The 18590-nt window shown below is 38.0% G+C and overlaps 1 protein-coding gene and 1 non-coding gene across 3 annotated transcripts in view; both read right to left on the reverse strand.

Annotated features, from left to right (window-relative positions):
- Positions 1–18590, reverse strand: part of LOC142436503 (thyrotropin-releasing hormone-degrading ectoenzyme-like) — a 98688-nt gene that overhangs the window by 67550 nt on the left and 12548 nt on the right. The gene's annotated exons all lie outside the window — the stretch shown is intronic.
- On the reverse strand, positions 461–625 carry LOC142436505 (U1 spliceosomal RNA). Its single transcript, XR_012781974.1, has one exon. It is a non-coding gene; the product is annotated as a U1 spliceosomal RNA (small nuclear RNA).

Genomic DNA, 18590 nt, shown 5'->3' on the forward strand with positions numbered 1-18590 from the left:
GGGAGCCGGTAACAACTCTGGGCTTGGCAACATCTGGAAGTCAGTCAGTAAAGTAAACATTCCTCACAATCACCTGTCAGAAAACATATAGACAGCTTTCATCTCAGGTTTCTCAGTGTTTTCAATGTTTGTCTCTGGAGAGTTTCAAGTTCAAAAGTATCATCCAGGGAAACAAAGTAACAAGTAACAAGTCATTTAACATGACGCAAACTCATAACAATGGCAGGTTATAAACAGAAAGAAACAGTCGACACTTTTATATCAAAACAAGCAGGCATAATCTTGGCAGAACTACCACAGCAAGACAATGTGGGATTTTCACTATTTAAATTCCGTAAGTTTTTCTATATGGAGAATAAGCTAAATTGGATTAAATCTGAAGTTCCAATATATGGGTAAAGGTGAAGAAAGCCAACCTTCACAGGAAAAAGATATGCCTAAGATTTATATATATATTCACAGCGGGAGAGCGCGGATGCGTCCCCCACCACCACAAATTATGCAGTCAGGTTTCCCACATTTGGGGAAATCACAGGGGTCAGCGCATCCGGCATGCAATGTATAAGCTTTCCCCTGGAAAAGCACCTTCCTGATCACAGTATCTCCCCTGCCAACACCTAAGATTGATGAGTAAAAATGCACAGTGGCGATGAGTAAGTACTTGGCACTCCACAGGCAACACCGAGGAGCCCCGGTGGTTCTACAGGGTAAGCAGTGGACTATGAACCATAGGCTGCCCCGAGGGAACGGCCGAGGCTCTCTGCCCTCCTACAACCATAGCGCCTCAGAAACCATGTCACTGTCACCATGCACTGGAATGGACTAGATGACAGTTGGTTAGGTTTTTAATTAGTTCTGTTTTTACATTTTAACTTTAGCTTGTTTGCAACAGCAAAATTTGCCTAATTTCCCTGGATTCTTCTTATATCAACCAAAACAAGAAAAATTACTTATTTCTATGTCTAGAAGAAATAAACCACCATTAGACATGAAGTAGAAACTTTCCATTTTAGAAAACTAGAGGCAATTTGACTTTGGTGTGCTTTAAAATAGATCAATATAAATTCAAACATGAAAAATTAAATTATTATTAGGTTCTATTTTTGAGGGGGGGATAAGATGATGTTTTTTACTCATAGAAAATTATTTATATACCAGCAACATCATGACTTTAGCTATCAGCAATGTCAATGAAGAGAGGCATTAAAATGAGCTGATGAAAATATTTGATGAAAATATCAGGGCCATCCCACCATGAGACATGGCGTCTCTCACTGACCCATAGAGCTACAGGGGACAACACTGGAGACACAGGTGGGAACTGTACCCGATCTGACGCCACCACATGGTCAAAACACTAAGGGTGAGCAATGGAGCAGCAAAGGGAGCAAAGCAATGAAGGCCGTGAGGAATACCAAAACTAGACTTTGGGGCCAGGGCGTGGCACCCCATCAGACTCAACCGAAATCCTCTTGAGGTCAACAAACAGACCTGGAACTATTTATAGCCTTTTCTTTTTTGTTGTTGTTGCTTTGAGTTTTGTTATCTTTTTGGTTTGGTTTTACGCTTATCACTGTTTTTCCATGTCTAGCTAAATAAGATAGGCGGGATAAATGCTCTGAAGGAGAACACAATGGAACTAACACTCCCAGGGGATATGGGAGAAGGGGAGGCCAGGGAAAGGAAGGAGGGTGTCAACAAACCCAGGGACAAGGGAACAGCAAGTGATCTAAAACCTATGGTGAGTAGGGCCTAGGTTGCCTGGTGGGGCTTGATCCAAGGCAACGTATCAAGAGGAATTACTGAAAACCAAATGATGACCAAACATGAGAGTGGGATAAGAGGAAAGTAAAAGAAAAGAGAAGAAATAACTAGGAGGCAAAGGGCATTTATAGAGGTCTAAATACAGGCATTTACATATGTAAATATATTTTATATAATGACATGGAAATAGACCTATGTACATATACACGTATGTTAAGTATAAAGGGAGCAGACAGACATTGGACCTCTACTCAAGTACTCCACTTCCTCAACCCAAGAACACTTTGTTCTAATAGCCCAGCATTCTGTAATGCTCACCTTTCCTGACAGGATTGCTGAAGACAAAATGGGTACATAAGCAAATGTGGTGAAGAAAGCTGATGGTGCCCAGCTATCAAAAGATATAGCATCTGGGGTCTTAAAGGACTGAAGATAAACAAATGACAATTAGCTGAGAAGCAACAAAGCCTATATTGAAGAATCACATCAGCCTGTGTGATCATGAGGTGTTTATGGGATCAGGCATCAAGCATCAACAAAAAATTTTATCAATGTGAATGAAGGGGAGGGCAGAGTAGAGACCCAAAATCGATCTGTAGACAATTGGCCAACCCTCACAGAAGGGTCACAAGGAAGAGATGAGCCAGTCAGGGTTCAGAATAGCACTGATGAAACATACAACTTTCCTCTAGTTCTTTAATGCTTTTTCCCCCTCCCCACTATCATGACCCCAATTCTACCTTACAAATCCAGCTAGACCAGAACATGTACACTGGTACATATAAGAGCTTGCAATACAGGGAATCCAGGACAGATAAATCCCTCAGGATCAATAATGAGAGTAGCAATATCAGGAGGGTTAGGAGAAGATGGGGGGAGAAAAAGGAAACTGATCACAATAATGGACATATAGCCCCTCCTAAGGGGACAAACAACTTAAAAGTGGGTGAAGGGAGAAAGTGGTCAGTGTAAGACTGAAAAAAAAAACATTATAAATTATCAAGGCTTCATGGGGCTTTGGGTGGAGGAGAAAAAGCTGATACCAAGGCTGAAGTAGAAAGAAAAAGTTTTGAAAATGATGATGACAACATATGTCCAAATATGCTGGATACAATGGATGGAGATAAGAGCCATAAGAGACCCCAATAAAATGATTTTTTAATGAATATATTTGGTCCTGAGACAACAAAAAATATTTGTCCTTGCAGAAGTGGATAACTTTGGAAGATTTATGTCTTAAAGTAAATAAGATTAGAATTAGGAATAAAAATGTCATAAGGGAGAAAAATATGGGCCCATCAGATTCAGCATGTTGTTGCTAGGTGCCGTAAAGTTGGTTCCCACTCATGAAGACTCTATATACAAGCGACTCAACATTGCCTGCTCCAGTGCCATCCGCAAAACTGTTTTTAAAATTGAGCTCTTTGTTTCAGCCACTGGGTGAATCCAGCTCATTGAGGGCCTTTCTGGTTTTGCCACCCTTATATTTGATAACGTTTTGGATCTCTGTAATAATAATATCTGGACATTTAGTGGCAGTTTGCTGTTGTTTCCAAGACCGTCATGTCAGGTATGTGGGTTAATGCTCTCTGTAGTTCTAAACTGCCTGTCTGGCTTGGCGAAGGATTGGTGTATTTAGGTGCCATCGAGTAAGCTCTGACTCACAGAGACCTAACGTAGAGCACAATGAAACACAGTGTAGTCCTGCACCATGCTCATAATTTATTTCATGTTTGAGTCCATTATTGCAGTCGCTGGGTAAAGCCAGGAGCTTCCTCTTTTTTGGCCAATTATAATGTACTTTTTCATACACGAGTTTCTCCTAAGAGCACATCCAAAGCATCACTTCTAAGGAGCATGTAGACTGTACTTTTCCAAAAACAAATTTGGCAGTTCATGGTACTTTCCATATTTTTTGCTAACACCACAATTGATATGCATCAATTCTTCTTTGGTTTCCCTTATTCATTGTCCAACTTTCACATGCTTATGACATGATCGAAAATACTATGGCTGAGGTCAGGCACAACTCAGTAAGAGAAAGATCTAAGGTGTCGGGGATTTCATTTTTGCTTGGATCCAAAGTCAATGCTAATAGAAGTAGCAGTCAAAAATAACATGATCCATTTCATTATGCAAATTTGCATCACAGACCTATTTATAGTGTTACAGAGCAAAGATGCCACTTGGAAGATTAAAGTTGAACTGACACAAGCCATGATAGTTTCATATGCAGGTGAAAGTTGGACAAGGAATAAACAGATGTAAGAAAAACTAATGCACTGGATTATAGTATTAGTGAAGAATATTGAAGTCATCACAGACCACCAGAAGAACAAACTAATCTGTCATGTTAGAAGTATACCTAGAATGCTTCTTAGAAGAGAGGTTGGCAAGACTTTGTCTTATGTATCAAAAAACAAGATCTTTCCTGATTTAAATTATGCTTTAAACCCTTGTTCTATAAGAACAGCTTCCTCTTGATCGATGTTCAGGTAGTACAGAGAACAATGAAATTCCAAGTCTTCTCAAAGTTATCCTTAGTCTGTTATGATTCACATTGCTGACGTCTTTGCATCGTCCTTCTAGTATTCCCGGCTTCTAGCCAAGATCCGTCTCACGTGAGCAATAATATTCCCCATTCCACATAATCTTCTGAATCTAGCTCCAATTTCTGACAACAATCTGTCAATATATTGCTGTAATTATTAGTTAATCATCTTCAGCAAAATTTTACTTCCAAGTTATATCAATAATACGATCCTACGAGGGGGTATCCATAGAAACCGGGAACTGTGCTGAGTACAATGGAACTGGTAGCATGCATTCTTCCCGCTAGGTGAGCATCCAGCAACTCGCTCTGAGTTAGTGGACCCAGTAGCATCATCCCCTGGTAAGGTCTCTCTGGTCACAGTGAATTTTTTCTTTAAAAAGTTTTGCTTGAACCTTATTTTTTGTAATGGCCTATTTAAAAGAACAGCATGCAGCTGTGAAATTTTATTTCCTGCTTGGGAAAAAGGCTGCAGAAACTGTCATGATGTTGAACACAGCTTATAAGGGCAGCACTATGGGAAAAACTCAAGTGTGCTGACAGTTTTCTCATTTCAGAAAAGGAGACATATTGACTGATGACAAACCTCTTTGCGGACATCTGTCAACCTCCTGAATGGACAAAAATGTAGACTCCTAGTGACTTAGGAGTTTGCTCCACCAGGTAAAATTGTTAATCAAGCTTCCTATTTAGAGGTTCTGAAAAGATTTCATAACAGTGTGTGATAAAAATGGCCTGATTTTTAGCAAATGAGGGACTATTTTGCCACCATGACAATGCATCTGCTCACGCAGCCATCTCAGGGAGCCAGGTTTTGGCCAAAAACAGCCTGCATCTCTTGCTGCCCCCCCCCCCCCCATGCACCTGACTCACCCGATTGCTCTTCTTTTCGATTACTTTTTGTTTCTGTGAATGCAAAAGGATGTGAAAGGACTGCAGTATTTTTCCCTGCCTCTCCCTCCCTATGACCCTTCATAAATTAGAAATTATTCTTGTCTTCATATCTTCCACCCATTGCTATCTCCTTCACCCTCGTTTCTGTTGTTCATCCTCCTAGGGGATAGGGGTGTTATGTGTCAATCACTGCGAGATTGGTTCCCCCTTCCTTCCCTCCTCCCTGACATTCTTTTTTTAACTTTATTTATTTCTTTACTTATTTATTTATAATCATTTTATTAGGGGCTCATACAACTGTTATCACAATCCATATACCCATCCATTGTATGAAGCACACTTGTACAATTGTTGCCATCGTTTTCAAAACATTTTCTTTCTATTTGAGTCTTTGGTATCAGCTTCTTATTTTCTCCTCTGTCCCCCACATTCTCTCCCTTATGAAATATTGATAATTTATAAATTATTATATTTATAATTTATAATTTTATAAATTATTATGTTTTATAAATTATTATTATGTTTTCATGTCTTACACTAACCGATGTCCGCCTTCACCCACTTTTCTGTTGTCCATCCCCCTGGGAGGGTCTTTATGTAGATCATTGTGATCAGTTCCTCCTTTCTCATTCCCCCTCCTCCCAACCTGAACCTTACCCTTACTCTCAATATTGGTTCTGATAGGTTTATCTGTCCAGGATTCCCTGTGTTTCCAGCTCTTATCTGTATGCATGTACATGCTCCCATCTAGCCGGATTTGTAAGGTAGAATTGGAGTCATGATAGTAGGGAGAGGGGAGGAAGCATTACAAAACTAGAGGAAAGTTGTGTGTTTCATTGGTGCTATACTGCACCCTGACAGTCTCATATCCTCCCCACAACCCTTCTGTAAGGGGATGTCTGATTGCCTACAGATGGGCCTTGAGTCCCCAATCTGCACTACCTCACATTCACAATCTTATGACTTTTTTGTTCTGGTTTTTTCATGCCTGATGCCTGATCCCATCAACATCTCATGATCACACAGTCTGGTGTGTTTTTTCCAGATGGGCTTTGTTGCTGCTCAGATAGATGGCCACTTGTTTATCTTCAAGCCTTTGAGACCCCAGGTGCTATATCTTTTGATAGCTGAGCACCATCAGATTTCTTTACCTCATTTGCTTATGCACCTGCTTTGTCTTCAGCAAGCACCCCCCACCTTCTCTTTACCCTCCTGTACTTCCAATTCTGTTCCTGAGGGGTTTATCTGACCTGGATTTTGTGTGTTGAAAACTCTTATCTGTACCGGTGTACATGCTCCGGTCCAGCCAGAGCTGAAAGGTAGGACTGGGGTAATAATTTAGTGGGAGGTGAGGAAGCATCAAAGAACCAGAGGAATGCTGTGTGTTTCATCAATGCTATGCTGCGCCCTGCCCTGGTTGGCTCGTCCCTTCCTTGTTCTGCTTGTGTGAGGGTTTGTCCTCTTCTCTACATATGGGTTTGAGTCTTCTCCTCTGAACCCCTGATACCAAGGGCTCAAATAGGAAGTAAATGGTTAGAAAATGATGATGGAAACATGTGCACAAATATGCTTGATACACTTGATGGATCAAGATGCTATAAGAGTCCCCGGTAAAATGATTTTAAATTATACTATAAACAAACAAACAAAAAGAAAAGGCAGCGATTTGATGACTGAGAAAAGGTGAAGAAAAAAATGAGGGAAGTGCTATCAGCCCTCCAAACAGATGAGTGTGAAAAATGTTTCCAAAGAAAGAATTAAAGATTTGATAAATGTATTAAGTGGAATGGAGTGTATTTTGAAGGTGTTAAGCTGGTTTTAAAAAAATTAATTACTTATATTGGAAAAAAGTTCTGTTTTTTGTGGGGTATCACCACATATATTTTGAGTATTACTTTTTTTGGATATGGATTTCTTCTAGTCAGTTAGCTAAAACACTGTGTTCCAGATTTCTTGGTATACAAGAGGGGCTGCTTTAAGTGCTTCATTTGCTTATCGGAACAATTCAACAGACATTTCATTAATGCCTAAGCCTTATTTTTCACTAATGCATTCATAACAGTCAGGACCTTTTTTGTAAGTGCCTTTGGTTTTTCCTCATATTCTAACTCTGGAAATGATTGAACATCATTCAATAATCTTTGGTATCGTGACTCCTGTATCTCTTTCACCATCTTTTGATCCTTTTTATATTTCAATACTTTGCCCATGAAATCCTTCAATAAAATAACCAGAGGCTTGGGGTTTCCCTTAGTTATTTCAGATTTAGATAAACTAAATGTGTTCTTTTTTGACTCTCTTACTTTAGGTGCGCATTTCATTATAAAACTTCACTATTTCTTCTTGAGCTGCCCTTTGACTTTTCTGTTCAGCTTTTCATCACTTAACCCTTTTGTTTTCACTCTTCTATGCTAAAGAGAAAGTGTCAGAGTCCCTTCTGACATTCACTTTGAACTTTTCTTCCTTGTGTTTTTTTTTTTTATGACTTTGTGCTTTCTTTGTGTGTGACGCTCTGGAGGCCCCTCTGTACAGCGCATCAAATCCTCAGTGATAAGGATCCGAGTGAGTCAAGTCTATTCTCGAGGCCTTCTCAAATTTCAGGTGGGACCTACCGAAGACTGTACTTTGACTCTTGTGGAATTATTTTAAATTTCCTCCATTTAACGCTGTATTTAATCTGTGAATAAATGATGATCTCTTTCACACCCAGCTCTTGGCCTAACTTTGTCTGGTAATCTTGGGCTTCTCCGTTATCTCTTACAATTGATTTAAGCAATTTGATTCCTGTATCTTCCATGTGCATGTGGAGGACCCTGTTCACACTTGTCTATTTTGCTGCAAAGGCGGTCTTTTCCATAGAGAAATCCTTAAACGTCCATAATCTGATCATATCATCTCCAGCTTCGTTTCTACCACAAGTGCTGTATTTCCTCCTCCTCTTTGTTTCCAACTTTCAAAATCTCACAATCAATCATGATCAATGCATCTTGATTGCATGTTTGATAAATCTGAGACTGGTCGGTTGGGAGAATCCTTGAGTTTCCTTATCACTTGCTTTAGTGGATAGGAACCCTGGTGACAAAGTGTTTACACATCGGACTGCGGACCATGAGATCAGCCATTCACAAGCACCAGCCACTACCTGGGAGAAAGCCCTTGCGTGCTACTGCTGGAAAGAGTGATAGCAATCGTCTCAGCAACCTACAGGGGGCGATGCTATGCAACCTAATGGCAGTAATTTGGGTTGAGCTGAGCTTTAGTGGTTGGTGTTTCACTTTCAAGATAAATCTCGAAATGTTGTCTTTGATGATGAATGTGGCACAATTTCTCTTGAATCTGTCATTTTTAGCATAGTAAGCTGTACGATTTCCTGATTCAAAATGGCCAACGCCAGTCCAATGCCACTCACTAATGCCTAGGATACCAACCTTTATTTCTTTCATTTTATTTTTGATGACTTCCAAGAGTTATACTTTGTATGTTTAATATTCCCATAAAAGTAGGTTTTACAGATGTTTATTCTCATTTTGAATTATGCACATCAGCAAATCCCATCGTTATGGTGAATTCCAGTGTGAGTAAGCAGCTCTTGCTCAGTCACAGGTTGAGTGCTTTTGACCTGAGGAGCTCATCTCTGGCACTGTATCTGTCAGTAGGCGGTGCTATTCATCAAGTTTTCAGCGGCTAATTCCTCTTCCTTTGTCATGGTAGGCTCTGAGTTGAGAAGCTCCTCTGAAATCTGTTCACCCTGAGCACCCATTCTGGTTTCTGAAATACCAGTCGGCCCTCACACTCCCGCCACCACCGTGTTATGAGAAGCTGATAGTGGTTGTCAGAGATCATCAGATAGGGAGAGCCACTGTGTAATTGAGGGAAGGAATAGAGATAAGCCAGGCAAATTTTAATCTTAATTACATTTCAGGAAAAGTGGGAAGAGGTCAAAATAAAGTGCTTTAGTTCCCCTTGCTAAGATCTTCTAAAGCTATCCTTTCAGAATAAGTGGTATTGGTAATTATACACCATCCATTTCTGGTCTCAGGGTTGTGGGAAAAAAGAAAGAACTATTTTTTAAATGAATATGGGTATTGAAGAAAGTATGATTTGCTTCATATGAAATATCATAGAGATATACTGACTTTCTTTTTCATGGTAAATACTGTATAAACTTTTTTTAATAAGCTGAGCTTTTCAGCACATTTTTTATGCAGTTTTTATGGTAGAATCAGGTGCCTCAGCTGATATTCGGGTTGGCTAATACTCAAGTATATATGGCACCTTTTATTTTATTTTTTTTATATGGCACCTTTAAAAAATGTATATCACAATTCACTGCTGTGAGGGCAACTCTAACTGAAACAGAAATTAAATTTGCATTACAACATTTATACCTCTGGGGATTTCATGGGTACAATTATTAGAATTCAACTAAGCTCCACTTACCTCTATAAGGAACTGACTGACCCAAGTGATAATTTAGTGCTAAAGATCTATGGTCTGTTATAAAAAGTCTAAGTAAACAGATCCATGCATGTATTTATGATTACAAAAGCTCTATTATAAAATAAATTAATGCATCTGCTTTACGATATCTGTAATATGGTCTATAAATAGAGAAAAGAAACAAAAGTTAAGAAGTCTACTGCAGAAAGTAAGACCCGGCCAACCCAATGCCCACACAAAAGAGCACCTGCAGGCTCAGCTGCCCAGCAAGAAAGTCACTGGCCATCCTTACGAGCTGGCAAAGTATGTCCCTGTAACTCCTGTGGCCAGGCAATAAATCCCAGCCCTATCACTAGGCAAGGTAGGACTTAGACTTCCCAACATTGTCCACAAAGGCCTGGACATCCTTTGTCCCTCGGAAGAATGGCCTTGATTGTCCTTGTGACATGACAAGGAAGGCTATGTGCATCCCCACACCCAGGTAAGAGAGGCCCTGGCTTATCGCAGCTCTGTCAAAGAAGCCCCCACTGTCCCCATGGCCTGCAAGACAAACCAAATACTCTAACACGACGCAGCGGCAACGCAAAATTACAGCTGCACCATGGTGCTGTCAAAATAGTATCAATCATGGGACACACACACACACACACAAAACTGAACAATTAGAAGAAGAAGAAAAACAGGAAGAAACAAATGAAAAGCACACAGAGATAAAGGAATATTTGGAATAAAGAGCCCTGAAACTACCAGCAATAAAATTCTGAAGAATGATCAGGTACTTTCAAAGGATGGGAAAATGCTCAAGAGAACACTGCAATGAATAGCAGAACTAGAAATTCTACACCAGAGATAATTCCAGAAGATAAGTTATAAGATAACAGAATTAGACATAATTGCAAAAGGACAGAGAAATAGAATCAAATACATGGAAACCAAATTAGTATGTTTGCAGATATTCTCCCAAGTACAACTAACAGGAGAAACAATTAACAAAAAGAGCAGAGGACCTATAATTATAAGATAAGATGTCTCAGCAAAAACTATAGAGGCAAGAAGTCTATGGATTTACCACTAGAAAATCCTGAAAGGAGAAAACTGCCATGCAAGATTATTATATCGAGTAAAACTAACCCTCAAATATGAGGGAGAAATAAGGGTATTCTCAGACAAGAAAATATTTAAGGAATATGTTAAAATAAGACCAGCATTACAAAAAAAACATTAAAGGAAACATGATGGAGAGAGAATTAACGACATTCAATGAAACTGAGAGAATATAAAAATAAAACCTCAAGACCAACAAACTAAAATAATTTTTCAAAACACCATAAAAGTATAGGAAGAACAAAGAAATCAGTAAACTACACAGTCACACAATACCACTGAATGTCAATGGATTAAGTAGCAGTTGTTCCATCAATATGCTTCCTATAAGAAACATATCTTAGAAACAAAGATAAAATAGACTAGACAGTATAATGCAGAGAAAATTTTACCTGGTTATGGCAAAAGAATGAGTGGAAATATTAATTTTTGATAAAACAAATCTTCATGTTAAAAAAATAAAATTATTAAAGACAAAAAATGACATTTAGTAATTATAGGAACAGTAGAACAGGAAGACATAACTCTAATAAACATATTATGCACACAGGAAAAGACCCCTAAAATATATTTACCAAAATCTTTCAGAGTTAAAGAAAGTAATAGAAAATAAAACAATAATAATGGGAGATCTCAATGCAGCACAATCAAAGAGAGACAGACCATCAGTAAAGAAATGCAATAGAGAAATAAATAAAACAACTAACCAACTTGGCTTCCTAGACATATACAGTGCACTCCAACAAGGATTATCACAGTATCTATACATTCTTTTCAAGTGCACAAAGAACTTTCACTAGAAGAGACCATATGATAGGCCACAAATCAGGACTTAATACATTTAAAAATATTAAGATTATACATTCCATTTTCTCAGAACTCAACACTATAAAACTAGAAATCAACAATAGAAAGAACATGGGCAAAAAGTCAAATGCATGGAAATTTAACACAGTATTCAAAACAGCCTGTCACTGGTACAGTGATAAATACATAGACCAATGGAACAGAATATAAAACCCCGTAATATATTCACCCACCTACAAATAACCAATCTTTGACAAGATCCAAAGACCTTCAGAGGGGAAAGAGATCGTCTCTTTAACAACAGGTGCTGCCAAAAGTGATCTATATTTGTAGAAGAATGAAAAAAGGATCTATATTGCTCCTCATGTACAAAATTGAATATAAGAGGGATGAAACACCCACATAAAATCCAATCATTATAAAAGTCATAAATGAAAATTTAAGCACAAATGTAAGGGCCCTCTTTCAGTGTACAGACTTACTATGAAATATAATAAGGGAAGCACATGGTAAAAACAAAATAAATGAGTGGGACCAACTAAAAGTAAGTTATGTGCATCAAAGGGGTTTATCAAAAGATTAAAAAGAGAAGCAATAAACAGGGATAAAAAGCTTTGGAAACAAGACAATAAACAAGGAACTAAACTCTAATATCTATAGAAAACTGCAGTACTTCAACAAGAAAAAAAATGATCCAATTAAAAGTGGCAAAATAATATGTTCCTAACTGGATACTTTGGAACTGTGTTTTATCTAGCCCCTGGTGACTCAGGCCACAGACAACTGTTCTACATAGAACTGTGCCTTCAGACTCGAGGAAAGAAGGAAGTGGGGGTTAATAAACCCAGGAAAAAGGGAACAACAAGTGATCTAAAATCGATGACAAGGAGGGTGTAGGATGCCTGTAGGGCTTGATCAAGGACAATGTGACTGAGGGGAATTACTGAAACCTGAATGAGGGCCGAACATGATAGTGGGACAAGAGGAAAGTAAAAGGATATAGATGAAAGAACTAGGAGGCAAAGGGCATTAATAGAGGTATAAATACAGGCGTGTACATATGTAAATATATTTATATATAACAATAGGGAAATAGATCTATGCACATATATTTATATGTTAAGTATCAAGGTAGCAGACAGACATTGGGTCTCTACTCAAGTACTCCCTCAACGCAAGAATGTTTTGTTCTAATAACCTGGCATTCCATGATGCTTACTTTCCCGACACAATCTCTGAAGACAAAATGGGTGCGTAGCAAATGAGGCAAAGCAAGCTGATGGTGCCCAGCTATCAAAAGATAAAACTCCTGGGGCCTTAAAAACTTGAAGACAAACAAGCAACCATCTAACTGAGAAGCAACAAAGTCCACAGAGAAGACACACACCAGCCTGCAGCCTGTGTGATCATGAGGTGTTGATGGGATTAGGTATTGGACATCAAAGACTCAGAACAAAAAATCTCATCAATGTGAATGAGGGAGAATGCAAAGTGGAGACCCAAAACCCATCTGTAGACAATTGAACATCCCTTACAGAAGGATCACAGGAAGAGACGAGCCAGTCAGGGTGCAGTATAGCACTGCTGAACCATACAACTTTCCTCTAGTTCTTAAATGCTCCCTCCTCCCCCGACTATCATGATCCCAATTCTGCCTTACAAATGATTTTTAAAAAGGAAGAAAACATCAAAAAATAAGTAAATAAAGGTGCACAACATCCTTCACAGATCACTCTATAGAGTCTAGAAGGATCTGATTTAGAAAACACACTAAAGGAACTTGCTGTTACCTTGCACTCATCTGTAGCAGATTAAAGGAACTAAAACACTCCCATGGACTTAGGCTGGAAAGACTCAGCGTGAGAAAAAGCAGATGATTGCTACGTGTCCAGGTTTGGGATGTGACGGCCATTGGACTTCGGTTCAGATCTCTTACTTTAAGGGTGCCCGATGGATGATGGCTCAAGACTACATGTGTTTATAATGTTCATGCTCTCTTTGCTCTTTTACGGCATGTGTAAATCTAGCAGGCATGACTCTGCCTTTGTCAATCAGGGTTACAGTTTTCCATGATCTCCAATCCTCGCTGTTTGTGCAAACAATGTCCAGTCATTGACGTTTTTAATCTGTCCAGGGAATAACTCATGTATTTTGGTCTAAAAAGCTAACCTTCACATGCATAATTTCCTTTTTTCAATAGGGGTTTGAATGTTATCCCACTGGATAAATTAATGATAATATCAATAGATTGATCATATGTCTCATGGGGATGATTTATAATGCTCTCCAATAAAATGATACTGATGTTTCTAAAGTGAACCAGAGACATATATAAACCACAGATATATGAATGAGTTCTGAGTTTACACTTAATTATAGCCCTACCCTAAGAATAATTAATTCTTTAAAAATTATGTATTTATTTTTAAATTAAATTAATCATTTTATTGGGGGGGCTCTTCCAAATCTTTAACAATCCATTATTCATTAATATTAAGTACACTTGTACATATATTTACATCAATATTTCCAAAACAATTTCTACTTGAGGCCTTGGTATCAGCTCTCTCCTCTCCCCACCCTCCCTCATGAGAACAATTCTTTCTTCTATCATGGTTCTACTTGATTATTGTCCTCAGGGAGAGTTCACTGAAAATATGGGGACAATCCATTACAAAGTGTGGTGAAGAATTCAGATAGTACACAGCTATCTAAAAGAACTGTTTCTGGGGTCTTTTAATCTTAAAATAAGCAGCCATCTGAGAGAGGCTTGTCAATAATCAAATCCAAATCCAGAGGTGGAACAGTATGAGAGCGTACACTTTGAGCATCTACATACTTTGCTGAGGTTACGGATGACAGTGAAAGCCTAAAATGCATTTGCATGTGGATTAAACCTCTGGAGAATCCTCTCTGACCACATACTAGGGAGAGAAATAGTCTTGCTCTTCAAGACAGAGTACATTGTAGCTTATGACGGATATGGCTATCATGTCATCTCTTTGTAGACCCATTTAAAGTTGTTCCAAATTTTAATATTTTCTAATTGAAGTTTTTCTCTGGTTTATTTTGTTGTTATTTTTGTTTACTTTTTTGTTGTTTTCTGTAAATTAAATCCAGGGTAAGCAAATCTATACAGACACAAACTGCCTCAGGAGTTTCGTAAGGACACGCTGGGAAACTTGGAGGGGAAACAAGGAGCTAACAACAATGAGCACAAGGAAGAAGGAAAGGTTTCAAAATGGACTGTGGCAATGATGTCACAGCTGTTTTTAATATGACTGAACTTTGAATTGAATAATATATAACTTACACATCAGTGAAACTGCTAACAGTAGGCTAAGGATATGAATAAACAGTTAACCAAAAATGATATCCAAATGGCTACAAAACATGAGACAAATGTTAACAATAATTACCCATCCAAGAGAAGCAAGTCAAAATAAAGATTGACAACACAGTGCAATTAAAAACGAAACAGAAAACAGCAAATGCTGCAGAAGGTGCAGTGAGACTGCAATCTCACATGCTGCCGGCCGGTCTATTCATAACCACCATGGAAAGCAAACGGCACCACCTCAAAGAACTGGGAATATAAATTCCATATAATACAGCAAAGTGTCTGCTGGGGAGATAAGAGCCATAATATAAACAAACATATGCACTTTCGTGGTTATCTCAATACTGTTCAAAATAACAAGAAGTTGGAAACTACTCAAATTCCCATGAGAGGAAACAGATAAAGAAACATTTGTGCAGTGGAATACTATTCATCACTAAAAACCATGATGAAAACATGAAACATAAGACAGATGGACCTGGAGAACATTATGCTGAGCAAAGTTCATCAATCAAATAAGGACAAATAACATAGCAGACCACTTCTATAAAGATAAAAGTCAAGGGCAAGATTTGTATATCAAAGGGATCAGACCTTGGAGGTTCCCTAGGGAGAGAGGGTGGGAAGAGAAAGCTTGGAATTTCAATAATGACAGGTAATGGATTCTGTGAAAGGGAGGATGGGCGTCCATAAGAAGGAAAGAGAAATTGGGGGGCTGTGCTAAGGAGTAGTTTGAACTGTTGAATGCAGTTGATGGTATGAATTATAATTCCCTGGTTGAAGGTATGAAATATAATTCCCTGACCTAATTCACAATTGAAAACATTTCACACACACACACACACACACACACACACACACACATATCTATTAAAAGGTACAGATACAACTGCCAGTGTTTTAATCCTGAGTTCGGAAGTTGTTAATTTTGTTATGTTATTTAAATTATTGTCTTAGTTTTTCATCTATACAATGTGGATGGAAACCGTGTCTAAAGTATTTAGTTGTCATGAGTATTAAATAACTTAATGAATATAGGAAAATTACACAAAATCAACTGGCACACATTGTTTACAGGTTGTTATAATAATGACAAGCGTTGCCATTTCAGGCATCTGTGAACATGGTAACTTTCCCCCAGTCTTACATCCATGCTTTATTTCAAATTTGAAAAAAAATTTCTTGGACATTTTAATTAACACTGAAATTGTTTTAATTGCTTCAGGAAGAGCAGGAAGCAACTGAGTCATGAAGTTACTGATATGGCTGATATCTTTCAGGAAGGAAAATGGTGTGGCAACAAAAGGTTTCCACTTCATCAGGATGGAGCTGAAAATCAACTTGGGGACTATATGACAAAGCCCAAACATTCAACTGGAAGATCTTTTTTTTCACGCTAGCTTTAAGTGCTTACCAAGGGCATGTACACCAAAAATTCTCTACCGTAAATTGGATCTTTTTATATTGCTAAATTAATTGCTTCTCATTAGAAAAGTATTACAATCAGGCTACTGAGATAAACCAGTCTATTGGTTTGGGGTCTGCTCTGCCCTTTAAGAAAGCCTAACCATGCCTGTAGCATCCTCTAGCCTACACTGTTCCATCCTCTCTCTTCCAGATAGCTATTCGGAGACTTCCAACTTCAAGACAGCCATTGTCTGCATCCCTTAGACTCCTTGTCTAAACAAAAATGGGAGTACACACCAGGAAAAGTTAACTAGGGCAAATTATGTAAGAGTGGGAGAAAGAAAACCTCTGATCAAAAGCGATTTTAGAAGCCATATATGTAGGAGAGCAATTCCCTTGGACAGGCAGGAAATTATACCTAAAGGCCTCTCCAAAACAGAGATCAAACAAATGCTCTGCTAAAAGGTCAATATATATGAGAAGGCAGAATTTGGAGTCAGGTAAACCAGGTTGAAATCTTTGCTCTGCTATTGATGGACAGTATGACCCCAGGCAGACAATGTACTAACCCATGGTTCAGCTCGTTGAAAGCTCAAATAAGTGACGTAAGTACTTACAAAACAGCAAGAAAGACCCTGGAGTAGATGGATTTCCATGGTGGCTTCAATGCTGAGCTCGCCATGACAGTGACTGCAAGTATAGCACAGGACCGAGCGGTGTTTCATTCTGTTGTTAGAACTGACTCAATGTACCAGCAACAATGTAAAAACATATGTAGTGTTTATTTTTTAAAACAAACACAGTACCTTTGTCTTGCTAAAGATGCCATTAAAGAGCAATAAAGATAATTATTTTAAGTGGTTCTCATGTGTAGAATTCATCACTGTAAGAAAAACATAGATTAAGCAAAGTTCTGTTTCTAAGAATGAGATCAGTCTTTAAGGCAAAAACTATAGGTCTTGATGTTAAAAAGCAATAATTCAAATAAAAAAAACAAAGAGTAGAAACATAATGTAAATGAAACAAAGCTTTGGGCCAATGGAAGGTCCATACCTTAGACTTTCTCTTTATCCCCCATTGTCTCTCTTTGATATCTCTTCTCTCTTTCCCTTTATGTTTTACTCTGGATTTTCCATACTCCTGTGATTCAGTTCACAAGTCTCTCTTCAGTTTCCTCTAATCTACATTAAACTTATTTACTGTTTCAAAACATAATTCCATTTTCATTTCCCCCTCAGTTGTTCTCCAAAACTGCTTGCATTTTGGTCATATGTTCAAATATCTTATTTCCTCAATTTATTAATATAATATTTATACCTCATACTTGACATATTCATTATCTTAATTGTATACATGACTATTTTATGTCTACTTCCTCTATTAGCATATACCCACACATGGAACCATATTTCTTTGTGTAAATGGTGATTTTTTTACTATAAAGTACTCTTTATAATCTGTAGAAATAATTTGTAATGAAGTATACATTTGGGTTGATCTAGAATGTATTTTGTTTACATTAAGCCTGGAATCTTGGAGCATTTTGATTAGTGAACCAAGCATTTTAAAATAAAGACTTAAGGTTTGTAATGCAATTCCAAATTTTAGGGGAAAGGTTCTTTTCTTCTTCACTCACCACCTAGATTTAGAACAGAAAAATTCTTTGTAGTCCCTTTGCGCTAAAGGGGCACTTTTTCATTTTTCTTTCTGTAAACTATCTCATTAAATTTCTCACCATTGGCTTTGCTCCCTTTCTGTCACTACATGAAACCTTGAAAATATATGTGCAAATTCTCTTCGTTGGAAAAAATGTCCTCAAGACAAAAGCTCACTTCAGTATTTCTTTTAACCTCTCTCTCTCTCTTTTTTTAAAAGTTAAGATTATGCTGTATGAAACCAGGGCCAAGTGTTCTAATACTTATATAAAAAAAACTCACTAAAGAAACCAGAAAGACATTCTATTTTTAAGAAACAGAAAAAGCAGCAACTTGCTATCAGTGTTACCAGGCAATATGCAATAGAATGACTGATGAAGTGAAGAGGTAGTCTCCAGATAATGTTCTCAGTAGGTTATCAAATAGCCAACAGCCTTCCTAAAATAAATCCTGGCAAAACCTGTAAAACTGTGGCCATTTTTTTTCATTATTTCAAAAGAAATAGTGTATTTGCTTTCAAAAATGTAACCTGAGCCAATAATGGCTGCTTGTTTGTTAGCTCGGAACAGAATTGTGTCTTTTTTGTGTGATACCTCAGTATTAGACCTAATTGAAGCAGAAATTCTGA

This window comes from Tenrec ecaudatus, unplaced genomic scaffold (assembly GCF_050624435.1).
Source record: "Tenrec ecaudatus isolate mTenEca1 unplaced genomic scaffold, mTenEca1.hap1 Scaffold_3711, whole genome shotgun sequence".
NCBI classification, from domain to species: Eukaryota; Metazoa; Chordata; class Mammalia; order Afrosoricida; family Tenrecidae; genus Tenrec; species Tenrec ecaudatus.